This window comes from Vidua macroura, chromosome 7, assembly GCF_024509145.1.
Source record: "Vidua macroura isolate BioBank_ID:100142 chromosome 7, ASM2450914v1, whole genome shotgun sequence".
NCBI classification, from domain to species: Eukaryota; Metazoa; Chordata; class Aves; order Passeriformes; family Viduidae; genus Vidua; species Vidua macroura.
The window spans coordinates 23993647-24012933 of NC_071577.1; the positions used below are offsets into that span (position 1 = coordinate 23993647).

General features: G+C 37.3%; 1 protein-coding gene across 1 annotated transcript in view; it reads right to left on the reverse strand.

Moving 5' to 3' along the window:
* The window catches only part of SLC4A10 (solute carrier family 4 member 10), a 187066-nt gene that overhangs the window by 161136 nt on the left and 6643 nt on the right, over positions 1–19287 (reverse strand). The window contains exons 2-5 of the mRNA XM_053982049.1: positions 14986–15069; positions 14723–14881; positions 13395–13464; positions 10412–10513 (exon numbers count right to left, since the gene is read on the reverse strand). The gene's annotated coding sequence lies outside the window, so the exon portion shown is untranslated. The remainder of the gene's footprint in view (positions 1–10411; positions 10514–13394; positions 13465–14722; positions 14882–14985; positions 15070–19287) is intronic.

Sequence of the window (19287 nt, forward strand, 5' to 3'; positions counted from 1 at the left end):
CAGGACCAGAAGCCACTAATGCTTCCAGAATTCCTCTAATACTCCCACTGCACACATGAAAACACATTAAAGTGAAAGCATGAGGTTATCAGGACCACCTGAAGCATCAAACATATCACACCAAGACAACTGCACTGTTGAAAACATGCCTGAAGGCACTGCCACACAATTCAGCCTTGGCGTCAGGCTGCATGTTGAGAAAACAGGGATGGACTGATTAAAGCCTTGATCAAAATTATGACATAAACTGTGCTTAACATCTCTAACAGAGACTGTGGGACACTAGTATCTAAACTGGCTAAAGGAACAAAGATTGCTTCTCATCTCCTGTGGTTCTCACTCTGACATGTCCATATCAAACAAGACCATGGTACAATTTTGTCCTCATTCCCAAAAAGAGGAAACTGTCATGGGGAAGCTGTAGTGCATCACAGGCAAGAGAAGAAAGACACCAAGAGTGCAGGTCTTGATCCCAGTTACCTCAAGAAGCACTTAGAGACACTGGAAAGTGAACAGAAGTCAGAGTCTTCTCAGGACAATAAATTGTTTTGCCCTACCCTAAGAATCAGTGGTCATCAGGATAATCCTGCAGGTCTCAGCTGTAAGATAGTCACATCTCTAATGTCTGGCATCACACTGGGACCACTTTCATAAAACCTGTAGTTTGTTTGTAGTTTGCTACCTTTTGCTAGACCTCATGAAAAGAGCACATGTTCAGCAGTGAACACTTTTGCCTACTGCACTGAGAGGTGTTTTCTGTCCATACAGACTTATGTTTCTCAGACCAAGCTACAACTACACAACTTGAATCATATTTAAGGTTTGCAGGAGGTTAACGTGTTTAGGGAAAGAGCACTTTTTTGCATGCCAGTGCTCCTAGCATAAGAGATAGTTTATATTTTACTATATTTCTTGTTGTAATTTCAGAAAATATAACTCTATTTCTATACTGAAGCACACTCAGTCATATCTAATCCACACCTAAATTACTAAGATGGCAGGGGAACTGCAGTAGCACCAAGCACACTGTAAACCATCCCTCTCTGAAGGAATTAGTCTAACTTCCATTGCCCTGATATCTACCATGACAGCCATAACTGAAGAGCAACTCCCTGTAAGATCTTCCATGATTATTTATGTTTTGAGATCATTCAAAAGGAGCAAATACACAATGAAGATCATACCAATGCATTTCCACATGATTCTGTAGGTCATCTTCAAAAACTTTAAAAAATTACTGAAAAGGGTTTTAGCAAATTCAACATGGAAGCTTTGACATAGCCCCTTGATGAGAAAAATTATAAGGGTGTGACAATATATGATTAATATTTTAATCAATACTGAATTTGAATAACAAAATTTAAACAGATTTTCTAATAGATAAAAAGAAAAGCAGCTTTTATAACAAAGGTAAATCTAGCCCAAAATACCCTTGTGAGTAATTGTCACAAGTTCTGCCATTTCTTTTCGTTTGTGCACAAACCCTCGGGTGAGTACATTTTCACCTTAGCTGATTGCTACTGTTTGTCCAAATCACAAGGCTACCATCAATCAGAAAAGAGTATAATTTAATGCCTACAGGTAGTAAAAAACAATACAATGGAAGACATTTTTCTCTCCCTTGTGAAGTGCCTGTGATAAATTGCCCATTTTCCAGTCAGGACAATTCAGGAACATATCACCAAGCTGACTTAAATATATGAAAACCTTCCACGCTGTAGTAAACACCTGCTGGGGATATTAAATAGAAGGAAGGTCGGGAAGATTTTCCAGCTACTAATGAATTTGTTGTCAAAAAAGAAAGAATCCACTATCCAAATTTTATCTGTAGACGAAGCATTAAGAACTCCAACACACAGGGATACGGCCACCATCTCTAGTCATTTAACACAATCATGATTACTTCACAAGAGCAGCTTGTCTCAATTCACAAAATGTACTTTGCACAGCTTTTGGTAACTGTGCAAAGCCACAAACCTTAGAGCAAAGAGCTTTAGAGTCATGTCAAAAGGCAATTCCATATTTGTCTGAAAGTCCATATACTGGTGAATTATCTGAAACACGACATTCAGAGCTACAAGAATAAGTTGGTTGTGTAACCACAGATGGAGGCCTGATGAGTTCAGAACACTTGACAAAAGGGTCCTTGCAGTAAATCTCATCTGACATTGCATACAGTCAAGATTATTTTAATAGCTATTTATTTTTAGAGATATGTGTCTATATATACAGCTTTTCCTTTCATTACTGCAAATTGCAGTAAAAACATACAACCTTTGCAGTGTATGAATGCAAGACAACAGATTAACTGTTGTTCTTCCATGGCATTATTATGGGAGATTTCCAATAGAAAACATATTGGTCACTGGTTGTGCTTGTGATATTTGCTAGCTAGTGGCCAGACGCAGCAAAGGAGGTGTGCAGCAGGCTCATTCCATACTGCTGAACAGGGTGCAGAATTCTGAAGTCTCACCTTCCCCTATCTCTAACACAGAGCCAGTGAAAAAGCTAACACAAAACACAGAGCTGAAAGACCCTGCAGTAAGCTGAAGTTGGTTTACCCTTCCCTGATAAAAATCAACCCAAGACCCAGTAACATTTTTTAATTACAAGCCCACCTCAAATTTAGTCATTGAGTTAAGGGTTTTCATCTCAAATTTTATGTAGATAATTATGGAAACTGTTAACTTTTCCAGATGATGCCAGATCTTATCCAGCTGACCCAGTTTCACTTAAATGGAAGAAGTTCTTATCTGCCTCAAAGTGGTGTGAAGAAGCAAGGCAGTGCAGCAGGGCGCAGATGAAAGGTGACAAAAAGTAATGCATGCCACTAACCATCACTCCCTGCCCACTTAAAATCCTTCTGTAGCTAACAAGTGTCTGCCAGCCATGAAGAGAAATAAGGTACCACTCCAATTAGTAATACAGATTCCGATTAGTAACTAAGTCAATAGGGCATGGCACTTGTATACACAAATCAATAACAGAAGTTTGATCGAGTAAGAAAAACAGTAAGATACTGATATTACCATGTGTCCTGTCCCCTTTCAGATAGGATTAGAAGACAAAGCCAATTTTATGTGATGCTCAGAAACTGATTAAGTGCACTAAGATTAAGTTTGAATAGCTGCATTGTCATAGGGAAGGATGAAAAATCAGAAGAGAGATAGAAACAATTTCTACAGTTAGTTTCATTTACCTCATGTGTTTGCTGCATCAATGTTACACCTTGAAACAAGACCATCACACTATGGCTAAAATTGATGGTTTTCCCCAGAGTTCCACTTTTAAGCACATACTACAACTACATCTCCAGAATTTCAGGTCAGAGCTGGGAATTTAGTCTTGCCCTCAGCACAGTGATTGAGGGCCAAGTGCCAAATCCAGCCCTGATTTAAGCGCCAGTAAAAAATGTCAAGCACAAAATGCAGCTGTCTAAGGTCAAGTCCCATATGTTTTGTTCAAGTAAAGCACAGATGATCTTGACCTCAAGAAAACTGAATGTATCATTCATGTCATGGAGTAGTCAAAAAAAACAGGGTTCCTACAATAAAAGTAGGAGCTATTTATTTTTGAATGAAGATTAAAAGCCTTTGATCAAATAGTCCTTTACAGCAGATAGAAGCTGGGTCTCAGATTACTTTAAATCGTAAAAAATTACCCCAGAACCATAGGGTATTGCAAAATATGAATTGTTGATCACAAGTAATTTTTAAATAAAACATAACGGCTGTCCAACAGTACTTACAGCATTAGGCTTTTCTCCATGCTTTCTCCGAGCTATTTAATTTCACATTGACATAGGACTTCCAGAAGAATTATTTGTTTTTAATATACTGCACCTGTCTGAAGCTAAGAATTAAGGTCAACAAATTTTAAAAAAAGTCAGAAGAATTCTTAAGCGTTTCTGGAATGATCCCTTAGCAAAGCTTAAGATAAATCACTCCTTAAAAGTAACTTGAGAGGCAACATGTCTAAGATACGTAGGATATGCCTGTTACAGGTTTGCATCTACAAAATCTCCCTTCCCAGTCATACAAAAATCAGTCTCAGCTGTTACCTAGCCGTTTGCATCCTCCTGAGTTAAAGACCTATATTGGAATGCCTTGTGTTGCCGGTGCCGTGGGCTTTAGTGCCACTCAGTGTTCAAATGACACAACTGCAAGGGAGCTGCTCTAGCGGGGCGCCCAGCAGCTTGATACGAAGAGGAATGGTACTTTACTAGTCCTACGTAGAAAATAGCGGATTTTAGAAAAGAGGCTGATGTTGATCCTTCATTTGATCTCATCTTTAGCCTCAATGCTTCTGTTTAAAAGCCATAGTGGGATTTTCAGAGGAAATGGACATTCAACCTCAAATGGCATGTCATGGCCATGAAAAGTAAAGAAATTGCCAGCAGAGAGGAGAGGAGAGTGAAAGAAATTTGCAGGACATAGGAGACAAGACAAAATTGGAGGAAGCAAGAAGAGACATTCAGCAAACACATGTAAGCAGAAGAAGGACCAAGTGAACACAAAGAGAATGGGGCAATGAAAAAACTATTATGAGAAGTCGGGTAAGCTATTACTGCTTTGTGGCTCACCTGGGCAAAATCTCATCTTCGCCAAAATACATGTCTTGAATTTAACCTTAGAGATGGAAGCAATCGCATATAGTATATTTCTTTATTCTTCCTCTTTCTCTTTCCTTATTCACATTAATTATTTTTGTTATTTTAGGATGGTTATTTTCTTTTTTTTTTTTAACCTAAAAACCCCCTCAGATAATACACTTTTGAAACACCTTGCCAAAATAAGGGCTCTGCTATCAATATCTTTTCTAAATGAAAAACAAACCAACAACTAGCAGAGGAAAAAAATAGAATACACTATCAGTTCTATCAACAATAATTTCCACAAAAAGAAATGTCTCACAAGAAGTTTCCATAACATAAATCAGACAAAAAAATATTTTCTCCCAGGTCAATACATATCCAAAAACTAAAATCATAAACAAAAACTAAAACTGAGTAGGAGTGCCTGCTTATTGCAAAAGAAAAACATTATTTGTCCAAACAAAATAAGATGCCACTGAGAAATGTCCTGAGAATCAAGCAAGCCAAGGTGACCATAAAATACCAGAAACCTTTTGCACAGGGATGCTCAGACTGCCCGCAGTGGGACGCTGTCACACCCTGCCCTGCCAGCCTCACCTGACCTACACGAACACTAACGCTGGTAAGTGGCAAATCACAAAAGGGCTGCATTGTGAGATATGTTATTTATAATACATGGAGACACCATTATCACACACAACAGCTAGCATGCAGCACCACAATAAAGACAGTTCCTTTAGCAGATTAAGCCCTCAAAAAAAATTACCAATCTCAGAAACACGGAAGAGCACAAAGTCCCCCTCGGCTGGCCTGAGGACATCACATGTCTGCCAGAGGACATGGGCTGCTGCAGTATGGCATCTCAAAAGGGTGCTGAAGGAACACAAACTGTTTGAGGCTTGTATTCTTTCTTCTGCTTGAATTTATGTAAAATCTCTAATGAATAGGAGTTAATTAGCTACACTTAAGACTGATATACAACTACAGCCATAGGGAATAAACAGGTTCACCAGCTGCTGTATTACTTTAACTACACTGTAAATTGCTGCATGCTATTAACATGCTCTCCTGGCTTCAATAAAGAAAATCTTATTGAAATCAGTAGCACACATTTCCTATTTCAGTGAGACATTGCAAAATTAAAATGATATGTAGTAAAAACAATATGTGTGAGCCACCTGCTTACTGTATGATAGAATAGATTGGCATAGAATGACAGCTGCTGCACAGCCAACATTTCAGATACTGTACTACCTTGCCAACTGGACTTAAATTCACACACGATTTCCTTGACTAGCACTGAATGAATTTTTGCTGCTATAAATATGCATTGGCAATTGTGATGAATCATCCTGGGTACTAAGGGTCATTGTTAATTCAAATACATCAAGAACCATATCCAGTGCAAAAAGCCTCCAGAACAAATATTGATGAGTCCGGACTGTTTTGGTGACCTACACGTAAAGAACATGTCTTGACCCACAACAAAGGGTAATGAAGCCTACAGGGCTTGCTGGGTGTTCATTGCACAAAATGCTCAATGTTAAAACCAAAATACTAATCAATCAACACATGGCTCCTCACACTAGCTTGGAGTCCATGAGAATTACCATAATCAAGACCTTACAGCCTTATTTAGGCACCTAGAGCCACATTCAGAGAGCCTAAACTCCCTAATTTCTTACACTTATCCTAGGCTATGCTACATCTGCATTTTGTTTTTAGCAGGTCTCAGCTCTGCCCCTGAGCTGGCTTGTCTGGATCCCTTTTCAGACTCATGTGGTTCTCAGCACTGCTCAGTCACAGGAGCTTACTGAAAGGCAGGCTCCTTGATGTTGCTTCTAATTCCATTGATTTCAATTAGAGCCATGTGTCTAATTATATTTGCAGATCTGTTTTTGCTAGTTTTATATTAAGGGAATGCCTAAAAACAATAAATGTTTCTTTTAATCTATCTTTCTCTGCTGGCAGCTGATGTCTCAAGTCAGTGCTGACAGGAGCTCTAACAAGAAACCTTGCATTAGATTCCCCTGATAATAAAATCTTGTTTGCATATATAATAATAAATACTCTGAGTTGGAATAGGAAATAATTTTATAAGGATGAATATGATTTACAGTTCTACAACAAGCAATAATACAGTAGTGTTCATAAAAGGGCAGGTTTGGGGTAAAATCAGTAATCTATTTCAACCAATTCAAATGCCAATATCCCATCTGCTAAGTCTCTTTATTTTATATCAGTCTGCCATTTTATCTTAGTGGTAGCATCAATAAACATTGTTGGTAATCATCTGCTTGTGCTCTAATGTGGCATATTCAGTTTCACTGAACAAAGCCAGGCTGAAGATCCCCGAAGGAAAACAAAAGTGAGTTGTTTAGTTATGATTCAGACCCATGTCTCTGATTTAAGAATGACTCAAGTTGCATAATCACCAAACCTGAACATAAATAGGTTTTATGATATACAAAGCTAAATGCTAATAACAGCTGCTTTATTTATTCCGAAGAATTTTTCAATCACATGAGGTTCTTTTCTTCATTTTGCCAAATGCAGCAGAACATTTAAAAAAAAACTATTAATTTGAGGAGTTCACTAAAACTAGTATTTTTAGTGTCTGATGATGTATAACAGGATTCCAGCTGGAGAATGCCACTTTGATTTACAAAAGCACTTGCTTCTCTTTCCCTGCTTTCAGATAGATTTGTTATCCGCAGAGACGAAATGCTGGATACCTAAGCCTAGATTCAGGTTTCCCTTAGCTGGCATTTGCCCTAAAATTCCCAAATACATCTAGCATTCTCACAGTCTGCAGCCAGAGATAACCTAAAGCATGATTACAAAGGCAAGTTTTGTTTCTCTGGCACTGTAAAATTACAGTTTCGATACTGTAATTAATCACGGCCATTCATAGTTACAATAGGCCTGATAATCAGTGGTGAAGGGAATTATAATAGGCCACTTACTCTGAGAAACTGGGAGATGATAAGCCCTGGCTTGCACAGTAACTTCAAAGCCTCATACGTTTTGGGTTTCTAACAGGATGTTTGGGTTTCTAACAGGGACAAGTCAACAACAAAATTGTGTCCTTCAGCCTTAAAGGCTTATCAGTAAGACAGAGAGGATCTAAATCTGTCCAGTTATGAGAGCAACCTGATACACATGTTAACATAAAGCTGGAATACTAGCCTGGAAAGGAACCTTCAGGAATCAGCTACCTTTCCTGACACTGCTTGCTTCTTCAATCAAACTTCCTCCATTTAAAAAGCCATTTCCAAAAAATCTAGATTCTCTGATATGAAAATGTTCCCTTACAGATTATTGTCAGGACAGGCAGTTTTTCTCATGGCCCACCAGGCCCTCAACAGACCCATACTTCTGGAGGTCCACTACAGAGGTGGAAGACACAGAGCTCAGCACCACTGAGGAACAGGAGCTCCAGGGAGGCTGGAGCAGGCTATAACCTGCCAGTTCTGCCATGAGGACAGGTCTTGTAAAAGATTCTCATGCCTGTCAGCTAATACTGTACCCTGCCCTGGCATTGTAATGGAAACGGCTGTGCTTTCTGAAGGCATCGTCTTTGACATGAGACATAAAACCACACATGTTTGTCATTTCTATATTTAACATACCGATGTTGAGCTTGGGTAGGAAAGAATAGCTTCTGCTAACATAGATCAGAAATGTATTTTGAGAAGTGGCATGTAAAACCATATCCTCAGAAAAGATGTTTAGTTATTACTAAAAACTCTGATGTTAGCACTGCTCTCCCAAATTACTAGAAGCCACTTTTCAAAGGAAAAATTGCAAAAGTACAAATATAATAAGTTTACAAATTATATTCTTGTACATTTGCATGGCCACCGATGACAAAAAAATCCATGACCTCAGCAAAAACCACTGTTAAGGTATCAAAATCACCTAAGTAATCTATTACATTTATTCTTCAAATAATATTATTTACTGTAGTATTTATAGTGTGAATAACACTTACATGTTAAACAAGCGTCTTGTTATCTAAGATGCTTAGACTTTTATGCACATATAAAAATTAAAAAATACCGACCATTGGAAAAAAGCAAATTTATTGTAACATTTAAATATTCTTCATACTATGTAATTAATTCTGTAGGTGTGGCTTGATCACATACAACATAATAGACTATTTGGAGCACAGGCACTGGCAAGCCTGCTGCAGTCCCATCTGGCCTGCTGCCTGGGCTATAAATTTTTTGTGCAAGAAGTAAATCCTGCTTTAAAATATCACTTGGGCCTGGGATTTACTATTCGGCAACATCACCTACACCGATGTCCACACACAATGGCACAGCTGTAGGAAACGTGGCAGCAGAGAGAGCCAGCTCTGGCAACAATCCCCACCACTGGGACCGCTGCTGCCCAGGGAGACTCCAGGAGCCACCAAAGGGAATGGCAGTTCATGCCAGAAAAACAGCACTGCACATTCTCCCCATCCTCTCCCTGGTGAAATGAATAGACCATTAGAAGCAAAAAAAGAAATCTATGTTGAGATACTGCTAATGTTCTAACAAAGTGACATAAACAAGTTACACCTCTAACAACTCACCTTCTTCCTACTCTAGGTATTTATAGCAATCTCTTGAATTTGACTGATATACCATAGTCTATTAATTGTGCTGATCCCCCAACCCCTCGCCTCCCCAGAAAAAAAGCAGGATAAACAAGGGCCAAAGTGAAAATTTTAAAATAGAATTTCCTCGCCTCAATTTATTTAAGTTAGATATTTAGGACTGAGCTTATCAAGCCAACTGGTGGGCATCCTGCACATGGCATAGCACCTAACACCAGCTTCCTGCATGTGCTGAATCATGGCAACTGATTTTACAGGAGCCAGTGGTACATTCATATACGACAGAGCAGAAAAAAGCTTTTTATTATGACAGTCTCTTAATTAGTAAGTTGTTAATAAACCGAGTTTAAAACAACAAAACAATTGACTGATTATTAAATGACCTTAGAATAAAATGTGCTGTTACTATACTTGAGCTAGAACAGTGCAAGTAAATATCTCCAAAAGAAAAAGCAAAGTCTTCTATAACAGAAACCAATTTGATATGGAAATGGGTCAACAGTTGCTTAAGATGTAGCACAGTTTTGATTTGATCTGCTATATTTGGACTCTGTAAGAGGCGCTTCCAGTAACATCGGTATTGCTTATACATGAGACTTTTGCATAATCACTGTATGAAGCATTAGAATTCTTCAAACTGAGAATGATTTTCGAAATGATTATATATATCTATGTTAATAATGTGGATACGACAGTAATTGCTGAAGAAAAAGAACAACTGTTTTCTAAAACAATTAGGATTCATGATACATTGCTTGGCACACTATTGTTCAAAAGCCCACACAGTCCTTATCCAAAGGAAGCCCAGATGTAGCCATGGTCACCAAGTTATGCTTAGCACTTACCTCAGAGTACACACTGGTCAAACAAGTAGAAATATGGAAATAATTGGACACACATTTGTGTTACAAATTAAGTCCTTTTTAATTTGTAGCAAGCTGTTTGGTATATTGCTGCTTTTCAGATATGATCACAATTTGAGTTGTTCTTAAAGAAACAATCAGATTTAATTTTAAGATTTTTCTTTCAAAGATATTGTATAACATTTTTTACTTCCACATATCTCAGCTGTTAGCTTTCTAGTCCACCTTGTTATTTCTATGGAGCCCCTGGTAAACTTTGTGTCACCAGAAGAACTAATCTCATTTCACTCCTGAAAACGATGAAAGATCATTTCACTGTGCTTACCACCATGTTAGGGAACCTACCCAGCCAGCAGGGAATGTTCCTTCTTCTTTTCAAGCCTGCCCTCCACTCACACTTGCTACAGATACAATTGTGCTGGTTCTTCTTTGCCCTTGCATTCTGACCTTGGGAAGAAGAACACACATATGTAATGTCTTCCTTTAAGTGCACAGTAACAGTGAATACAAGCATGCACTTTCTGAACATAAAGTGCAGGCATTAAATCAGCTATCAACTCCTGCAGAGTGATCAAAGGAATTTGAGCTTGCCATAGATGAAGTCCTAGCAGCCCTCACAGCACAGAGCCACGGGCAGAGCCCAGAGCTGCTGGGCATGGGCAACCATAAAAACCAAGATTTATAGTGACCACTTTCAATTCATCTGTGTGTGCTGTTTGACATTGAAAAAGAACACATTCAGAAAATATTATCGTATGTCATAACATAAGCATATTATCTCTGCAGAGACATAAATGAGACATTGTAGCCATAGTAAGACAGAGGTTTGCTGAAATCAAAGGGAATTGGGAATGCTAGATCTTCACACAGACAACAAAATGAAACAAAAATGCACCAGACTATTTGTGATTAATAATAGTGCCTCTAAAATCAACATGAATTATAATTACGTGGGTTACTAACCTTTACAGAGTCCACATGAATATCCATTGGATTCCCCTGTCCATTCTGCATCTTATATGCCAATAAAGATGATATTCTAAGAACAAAAGTCTCTACAATACATGTCTCCACCAGGGTACAGCCCACTCTGTTGAAGCATATTTTAACCTAATAATTCCTATAGCATATTGCAATTTTTAGACTAACTGCTATTAATGAAAACCCAACTATTCAATCCTGTGTCTGGCTCTGTAACAGATGTCATACATATTGTTTAACAAGTAGTTCATGTCTCTTGACACCATTTTACCACTTGTAAAATAAGAATGCTATGAGATCATTGAATGGTAGACATTATAGAAGTAGAAAGCATTGACTATTATTTGTTGTTTTATTATTATTTAATGTAGCATATGGATGCAAAATTCTGGCTTGTTTGACCAGGAAGACAGCCCTATATGTTTAAAATTAAATTAGCATAGAAAAAAATTAAGCAAACAGACTATCTCAAACAGGAAATGAAATAAACAGTATGGAGCTCTTTAAATACATAACAAGTAATCAGCAAAAGGGCTGTGAACGGAACCTGAGTGGGAAGCTTGTGACCAGTGAGGCTGATACTGCTGGAAGCCTGAATGAAAGTTAAAAGGCTCCATGACTAGGCCAGACTATACAGGCAATTAGAAGTGCTGAATGTTGCCAAGGCATCAGGCCAAGAAGAATTACAACTCAACAAACTGAATGAAGGAGAGTGGGGGAGGAAAAAAAAGAAAAAGGGAAAAAAAGGAAAGGCTTTAATTAAATATTTGAGATCTCACAAGGGATGGGGAAAGTGCCAGGTAACTGGAAGATGGTTAACTAAACAGAGGGGGTCTGTTCACTCATTAATGCGTGGGGGAATTTACAAGTGTAACTTCTACTGCCATTAATTGGAGCTACAGTAAATGAGTGATGCCAGTGCATACTGGTGGGGAAAGAGTCTTGTTACCTAGTCTGGTCTTACCTGGTAAGGGTTCATCGGAGAGTTGTGGGATGGTTTATGAATATGAATGAAAAAAGTCGCCAAGATAGAACTTGTAGAAATAAAAATTTCTACTACTTTGAGTGCAGGGTGATCCCAGAATAATGTGATATTTTCTTAAGAACTTTTCCTAGAAGTGTTTTTTTCAGAACTGTGCAAACATTTACTCTGCCCTGCACCTCAGAAAACCCAAACTAACCATGTGGGACATGTGTCAGGTTTAAAGTGGATTAAAAATCTTCATTTCTGCAGTTACTTGTCAGAAGAGTCACCAGTTGGGATGATTTGATTGTGTCTGTGCTGAAATGAAATAGGGAAATGAAGCCAGCAGGCCACTCACCTGCAGAGAATGAGCAAGAAAGAGGAGAACAGAAGTACTTGTGAAGGGACCCAACACTGACAAGGATGGGGTAAGAACTCTGAGTGTACTGTCACCAATGGACCCATTTTAGAAATTCTGTAGATGCAATTACTTCAGGTATGTTTATATGTATTTTTATGCAGCTCCAAATTCCACGGCTTTGACAAGACCTATCACATGACAAACCTTAAATGCATGTTAGTTATAATACATCATTTTGCTGTCCACTGTTCCTCCATTAGATCTGAAGTTTTTTCAAAACAGAATTTTAAACTTCATTGTTCCTATAGTGCTACAATGAAGGCAGAAATTTGCCAGCTAAGCAGAGATTTGTATTTTTTTCAGACACAATCAAAGAAACTTTGGAGTATGTAAAGTATGCTATATTTTCAGAGCCCATGAATGAAAACCAGGAATAAAATTTTAGTAACTCTTTCAGGTACATTAAATGGAGAAATAAGGGCCAGGAAGCTCATGTCATGGTCCTGTGTTGGTAGTTTTGTCACTACTTCTAAGTGAAAAGGAGAAACAATTGGAGTTTCAGAGCATGGCATTTTAAAAAGGGCAGAATTCAGCATCTGCTCTCCATGTGAGATGGGATGGTTTAGAACAAGGAATCTATTAAAAAAAAAAAAAAAAAAGGCTATAAGCCTTCACAGTCTTGAGGCCATATAAAATCTTGTTAAAACTCAGACCGTCCTGAGATGTTCAAGAACTTGATGTCCCAAGTGAAATGTGTCCTTACAAGCACATTTAAGAAGGTTTAATATTCTCAACATTTACTAACTCTTTATCAGAAAAGCAGTCAGGTAGCTAGCCATCTTGATAAGCCCAGTGTTACTTAAACTTGGACTCCTATTTCATTATAGGAATAACAGAGTACAGGAGAGCATTAGAACAATAAATTTAAATTATTACTACAACCAACAAGGAATGAGAAAGATAGCCATTGCAGTGTTTACAGTGCTTGAAGACAAATTTCCAGTCACCTCCACAGTATTTACCTCACAAAAAGTAGCTGCCAAGAACTATTCACTCTTTTTTTCTTGCCGACCCTCATGGAAATATAGACATCTGTAAAGGACAAAACAGATCCACATTTACAATTGCTATGAAAGAGAGCTTATTTCAAAAGTACATCTTTTATGGCCATAACAGAATTAAATACCAGATAAGTATCAATTCAACTATTAGTTTCATATAGAACTTAAATGCTGACACAAGAGCCAGTCAATCTTACTAGCCAAATCTGATAAATTTCTTAAGATTAAGATGGGAAAAAATGGAAAATTTTCACATTAAGGTGGTGGGCTATATTGTAGCTTAATTTATAATTTCCAGGCATATAAGGCAAGCATAGACAGACCATATGTCTTTTCTTGGCCTTTAAATGCTCCTATTTTCCACTAGACTTGCCTTTTTCTCCATCTATTGGCAACCATACCATTTGCTATTCAGGTGATTGGCTGTAATGAGCCAACTCCTGTTTCCATATGAATAACCACTTTTTTCCCCAATTACTTAAGCTGCCAGCAAGTCACTGGTGTCATGTTCTTTGATGCAAATCTGACTGTCAATAGAGAACAGGACTACATAAAGGAAGAATTTATGATGACACCTTTAGCTTAATATTTTTTGTAAATTATATTCAGTTCAGCGTCCAAGGAACATGGGCAGCAATGGTCCACAGTAAGAAGTAAGAATATCTTTAATTGGCTTTGTGCTCCACATGCCCTTGTAATCAGCCTTCCCATATGGTAGTCTGAAATAAATTTATCAATCTCAATTTATGTATTTATGTCAGTTTAAAAGGTCCATTTTAGTCAGTATCAAAATCTATAAAATGCCACATTTAATTTTAAAATTGTAATTAAGAGTTAGAGCACCGAATATATAGTTTGATATTTGCAATTTTTTGAAATAAGCAGACACACAGAAAAGCATGGGAAAGGGGATTTTCTGAGGCAAATGAACACCAGATATTAACAATGCAAGAACTAAATATTAATTTTAACTTACTTTTTTAAAAGGTCATTTTTTATTAAATCATTCTTAAGTGGGCCTGGATATTTTTTCACTTAAAGGGAAACAGCTCACATTTTGCAAGTCAGGAGACCTTATTCTTGAAATGCACCATGATGAGTGTGATCATGGGGTAAGGGGCAAATTCCTTGCTAGTGCTGGCACTCCTGACTGCAAGCACCATGTTTGACAGTAAATAGCTACAGACTAAACTATTTTCCATTTTACAACTTGCAATATTAAATTTCTAATACAGAACAATAAAAGCAATGTTACCCACTATTCAAAGCTTTGTCCATTTTCTGCCTACCTTCAAACCTGTATCATTTCAGGATGCCTCTCCAGATCTCTATCAAGTAGATTTTCTAAGTGTTGTTCATTTCTTCCAGGTGATTCCAGTTATATACCAATTTAACATCTGAGTAATTTTGTGAACACCTGCTTCTGCCATATAGAGCCAGCAGCCAATCTTAAAAGAAAGACAAATTTAGTACATATTTAAAACTTCTATTGGTCTTACAAACCTCTGATTCAGTTCTGCATGTTTCCAGGTACTCTCAGCTCAGACCTTACCTATCAAATAATTAGCTCCTGCAGTAAGTTCTCTTGTTACAGCGGGTGTCCTTAACAGTCACTGCTCTTTTGTTGGAAGGGTTTCTGGATCCATTTTTTCATCATTGGAAACACAATAACAAATTATTCTTTACATAAGGTTGACAGCACTTATCACAGAGCTGAGACAAAACAAGAAGCCAGCAAAGGGAAGAGAGGTAAAAAGTAAAAATATTTCCTTAACAGTCTGCTAAGAAGTAGATTATCTTTGATTGTGCTCATTTACCAACGGGAAAGGTCCTGTCTAATATCCGTAAGCAAAAGAGAAAATACATGCTAAACCTAAAATTCATTAGTGAAATATATTTAATACCAAATGAAACAAAACAGTAATGTTAAATTCAGTGGGCTTAAGTAACCTCAAAAATAGAAATGTATTTTTAAGTTTAAAGTTGTTATTTAATGACAACCTGGTTTTATTATTATTGGGCTAAAATCTGACTTTAGGAGCCCACATAAAATCAGAGCAGCTCACAGGTTTCTCTGATTACCAAGACCAGGACTGGATTAGACTGCACTAATCAGGGTTTTGAATAACACATAAATAAAAATATACTACAGTTGTAATTCATTAGCTTTGGTTCAGAAGTTAATTAGAATTTATACAAATAATTTTTTATGGAATTTTTCACCAATGCTTTTTCAAAGGTGTCTTAAGATTGTTGCCCATTATAACATGTATATATATACTCAAGCAAAGCTGGCTGCCACAGACTCTAAAGGAGCATTGCTGATCAGGTACCAGAACAAGGGCATTTAGGCCCTGGAAGGAACAAAGAGGTGCCTGATTTGATTTCCCAAAGTTAGGGTACCTGCCTCCTCTCTAGCTGCGTAAATGCTTTCAAATCTTTTAAATTCTAATGGACTAATGCAAGGCACAGACTAGCTGGTGCCTACATTTGAAATCTGCTCTCAAACCTCATTTGCAGATTGGCCAGATGGTCATTAGTGTGGAGGTGTTCTCCAGGCAGACTTGCTTTCAGGGTAGGGTTTTTTAAATTTTGGAGGGGGTTGGGGAAGCAGAAAAGGAAATCTTTTTTTGGGGGTTGGATTTTTTTTTTTTTAATTTGGGGAGGAGGGTTGTTGGGTTTTTGTTTTTCAGTTAAGATTAGTAACAGCTAGGAAAGGGTGAATAAAAGCTGAGCTACAACAGAATATTCTCTAGTTTGGTGTATTTAAGAAAATGCTTGCAATTTAATCCAGAGAGACCAATAAACAGAAGACTAAAATAAAAAGGCAGAAGGCTGCAGTGTCAAAGTGCTGTTAAAGTACATGAGAAAAGCAATTCACTTGGGGTTCAATGTAACACTTCTAATAATGAGCTTCCCATATTTAGACACAAGAGAGAGCAAATTCAAACCCCCTGGAAAGGATACAATACAGTTATACAACAACATAGCAAACTGTATTTGTTTTGTTATTACTACCTATGCACCCTATGGTTTCTTTAGGGAAGATGATATGATATCTTTATACCAGAGTGTGTAAAACAGTCTGAAATCTCTCTTTGACACCAGTAATACACCAAAATCCTTCCTAAATATTGAAAGGCCTCCAACTTGATGCTAAGCTTGATCTTACTCATCACTAAAAAAAATAAATGTTTTGTTACTGCATTTCTCTCTGAGAGGTTTTCAAAATCCTTCCAGTCAGTACATGAGATAGGATACATATTGTCGGGGATAAGTTGTTAAAGTGAATTTGAAATGTGCTTCTCAAAATATCGTTTACACATTTACCAGATGGTAAAATAAACATGTAAATTGTTATCGAGTATACACCAACTTTATACTACAATTTTACCCACTGTAGAAATGGTGTAAAAATGTTGAATATAGTGTTACTTGTTCATTTAATAGTTTATTAACATTTTAAATACATTTGGAGAATAGGTTCGCTTTCAAAGAAAAAAAATACTTACAAAAGCAGCATTTCAAGCCATTAATCAGGCCAAATTAATGTACTGGCTTTGACATTTATCATTTACCTTATCAATAATATAATTAACATAATTATAGTTGGTTTCTAAGTATTTGCATATGCATAGATGTTGCACATGTTTAATGGTATGGGTTTTAAAAGATAAATTTAATTTGAACAAAGGGCTAAAAAAGGAATTTTAAGAAGTGTAGTTACCAACATCTTAGTTAAATGATGTGTGTTTTGAGGCTGTCCTGGATTTGGGATTTGGGCTCAGGATTTGGGATCAATAGTTGTTGTGGGTCCCCTCTAAATGAGGATATTCTATGATTCTGTGATTCGTAAGTAGCTGCTATTAGATCAACAGATCATTTTAACACTGGAATTTCCTCTTTCAAGACCACCATACACATTCAGAAATAGGAAGATGTGAACACTTTATGTATGATAAAGTAGAAGGCGTGTGCTAACAAACCCTCTCTTAAAGAAGAGAGAAATGCAACTGTTTAACACTATGCAGGAATTAAAATCTTCATCTCAAGGAGTAACCCTTGTCTTTCTCTAAAATGTGAGGTCCCATGCCTGTAATCACTAGCTAATGACCCTGGTAGAAGACAACAGACAAAGGATTTTGATGGAAGATTGTGGCTTGTACTAGTTATGATTGGTCTCTCCTTTTGTAATTCTATTTCTACTAACCCAGCTCATCAATTACACTGTGCTATAGCATTTTCTTTCTCACATTTCAGACTATGCCAGCTCCTTTTTTAGAAAAATAATTTTATTATTTTGCTGTGTTAGATTTAGGGTCTTTCCTCATCTATGATGACATGTATTGACTCAGAATATTTTCAGTCTTATGCCCCCAGCAGACTCTGAATTATTTACTACTTACATAGGAACATATCAATGAGTCTTCAAAATATCTAATGACTTCTTTGGTTAATCCACAGTAGGGACTTGGCTTCTCACACATCTTGTTGGAATTATTTTTTTCAGAGGCTTTTCACAGCACCTAAATTCAGTCTGACACCAGCCACAAAGCTCCTCTTTACTATTGCATAGTGGCTTTACTATCATATGCCCTCAGCAGTAAGGTGTTATCACACAAATACAAAAAGATCCATAGTTCTCAAAAGTACTAGCACAGAGCTAACTTAGGAGATAAATTGACCTTATTAATGAATTCTGGAGGAATGTGCATATCTAACAAAAATCCTATATTAGTAGATGTCACAACATAAACTCTTAACCAAAATTATCTTTAAATAGTATCACCCTATACAAGGAGCTACCAGAAAAGTGATAGACAATAGACTTTAATAGACCTTTCTGGTTTTCTGACTCATACTAAGAAAGTCTGTAATTTAAGATTCAGAGGTCAAAATCTGCTCCACACTGGGTGCTTTATCACAGCTCCAGAAGAATCTTCCAGAGAAAGCCAATTGCATGTGAGCATGTTTTAAACAGCACTTGGAATGTCCTGCTCTACAGAATCACAGAATCATCAAAGCTGTTAGAAACCTTCAAGATCATCTGCTGCAACCAGCATCACCATAATCACCCTTAAACCATATCCCACATCCAGACTCCCCTTGAACATTTCCAAAAAGAATTCTACCACCTCCCTGGGAAACTTATTCCAAAGCCTAAACACTCTTTCAGTGATTTTTTTTTTTTCTTTTCCAATATCTAATCTGGACTTTCCCCAGTACAAAGTAAAGCCATTTTCACTCATCCTTTTGCTTGGGACATGACAAAAGAGACCAACCCCCATCTCACCTCCTTTCAGGCAGTTGTAGAGAGCAACCTACCTTTTGGATTATACTCTGCAGATTAAGTATTTTGCAAATATAAACAAAAATGTTTGATGATATTGAAAAGACAGCAATAATAAGGGTTTCATATGGGAATAAACTTAATTAAATACCCCAGAATCTCTGGAAAGGTCTGGTTTAGAAATCATTAAGCACAAACATAAATTCAAACTTGAAGAAATAGACAAAGTGGGATAGGGAGAAGATGGATGTACACAGACAAGAGGTGTTTAATAGCGCACAATTACCAGCATACCTCTATTATGAATTAAGAAAAATATGAGGAAGCTTAAAAGTCTGACTACCAAAATCCCTCATGCTTTCAAGGCATGCATTGGCTTTGGTGTACACACAGGTACTATAGACTGAAACATTAAACATGAGAAGGAAATGTCTTCAAAGCCTGAGCCATGGAGAACCAAACACCTCTGCCAACTAACTTCGAAGCAGAGCCTGAGCCAACACTTCTGTAAAGACAGGGTGAGCACTGAAAACTTGTAGCATATGCTGCTATTTACATAACTAA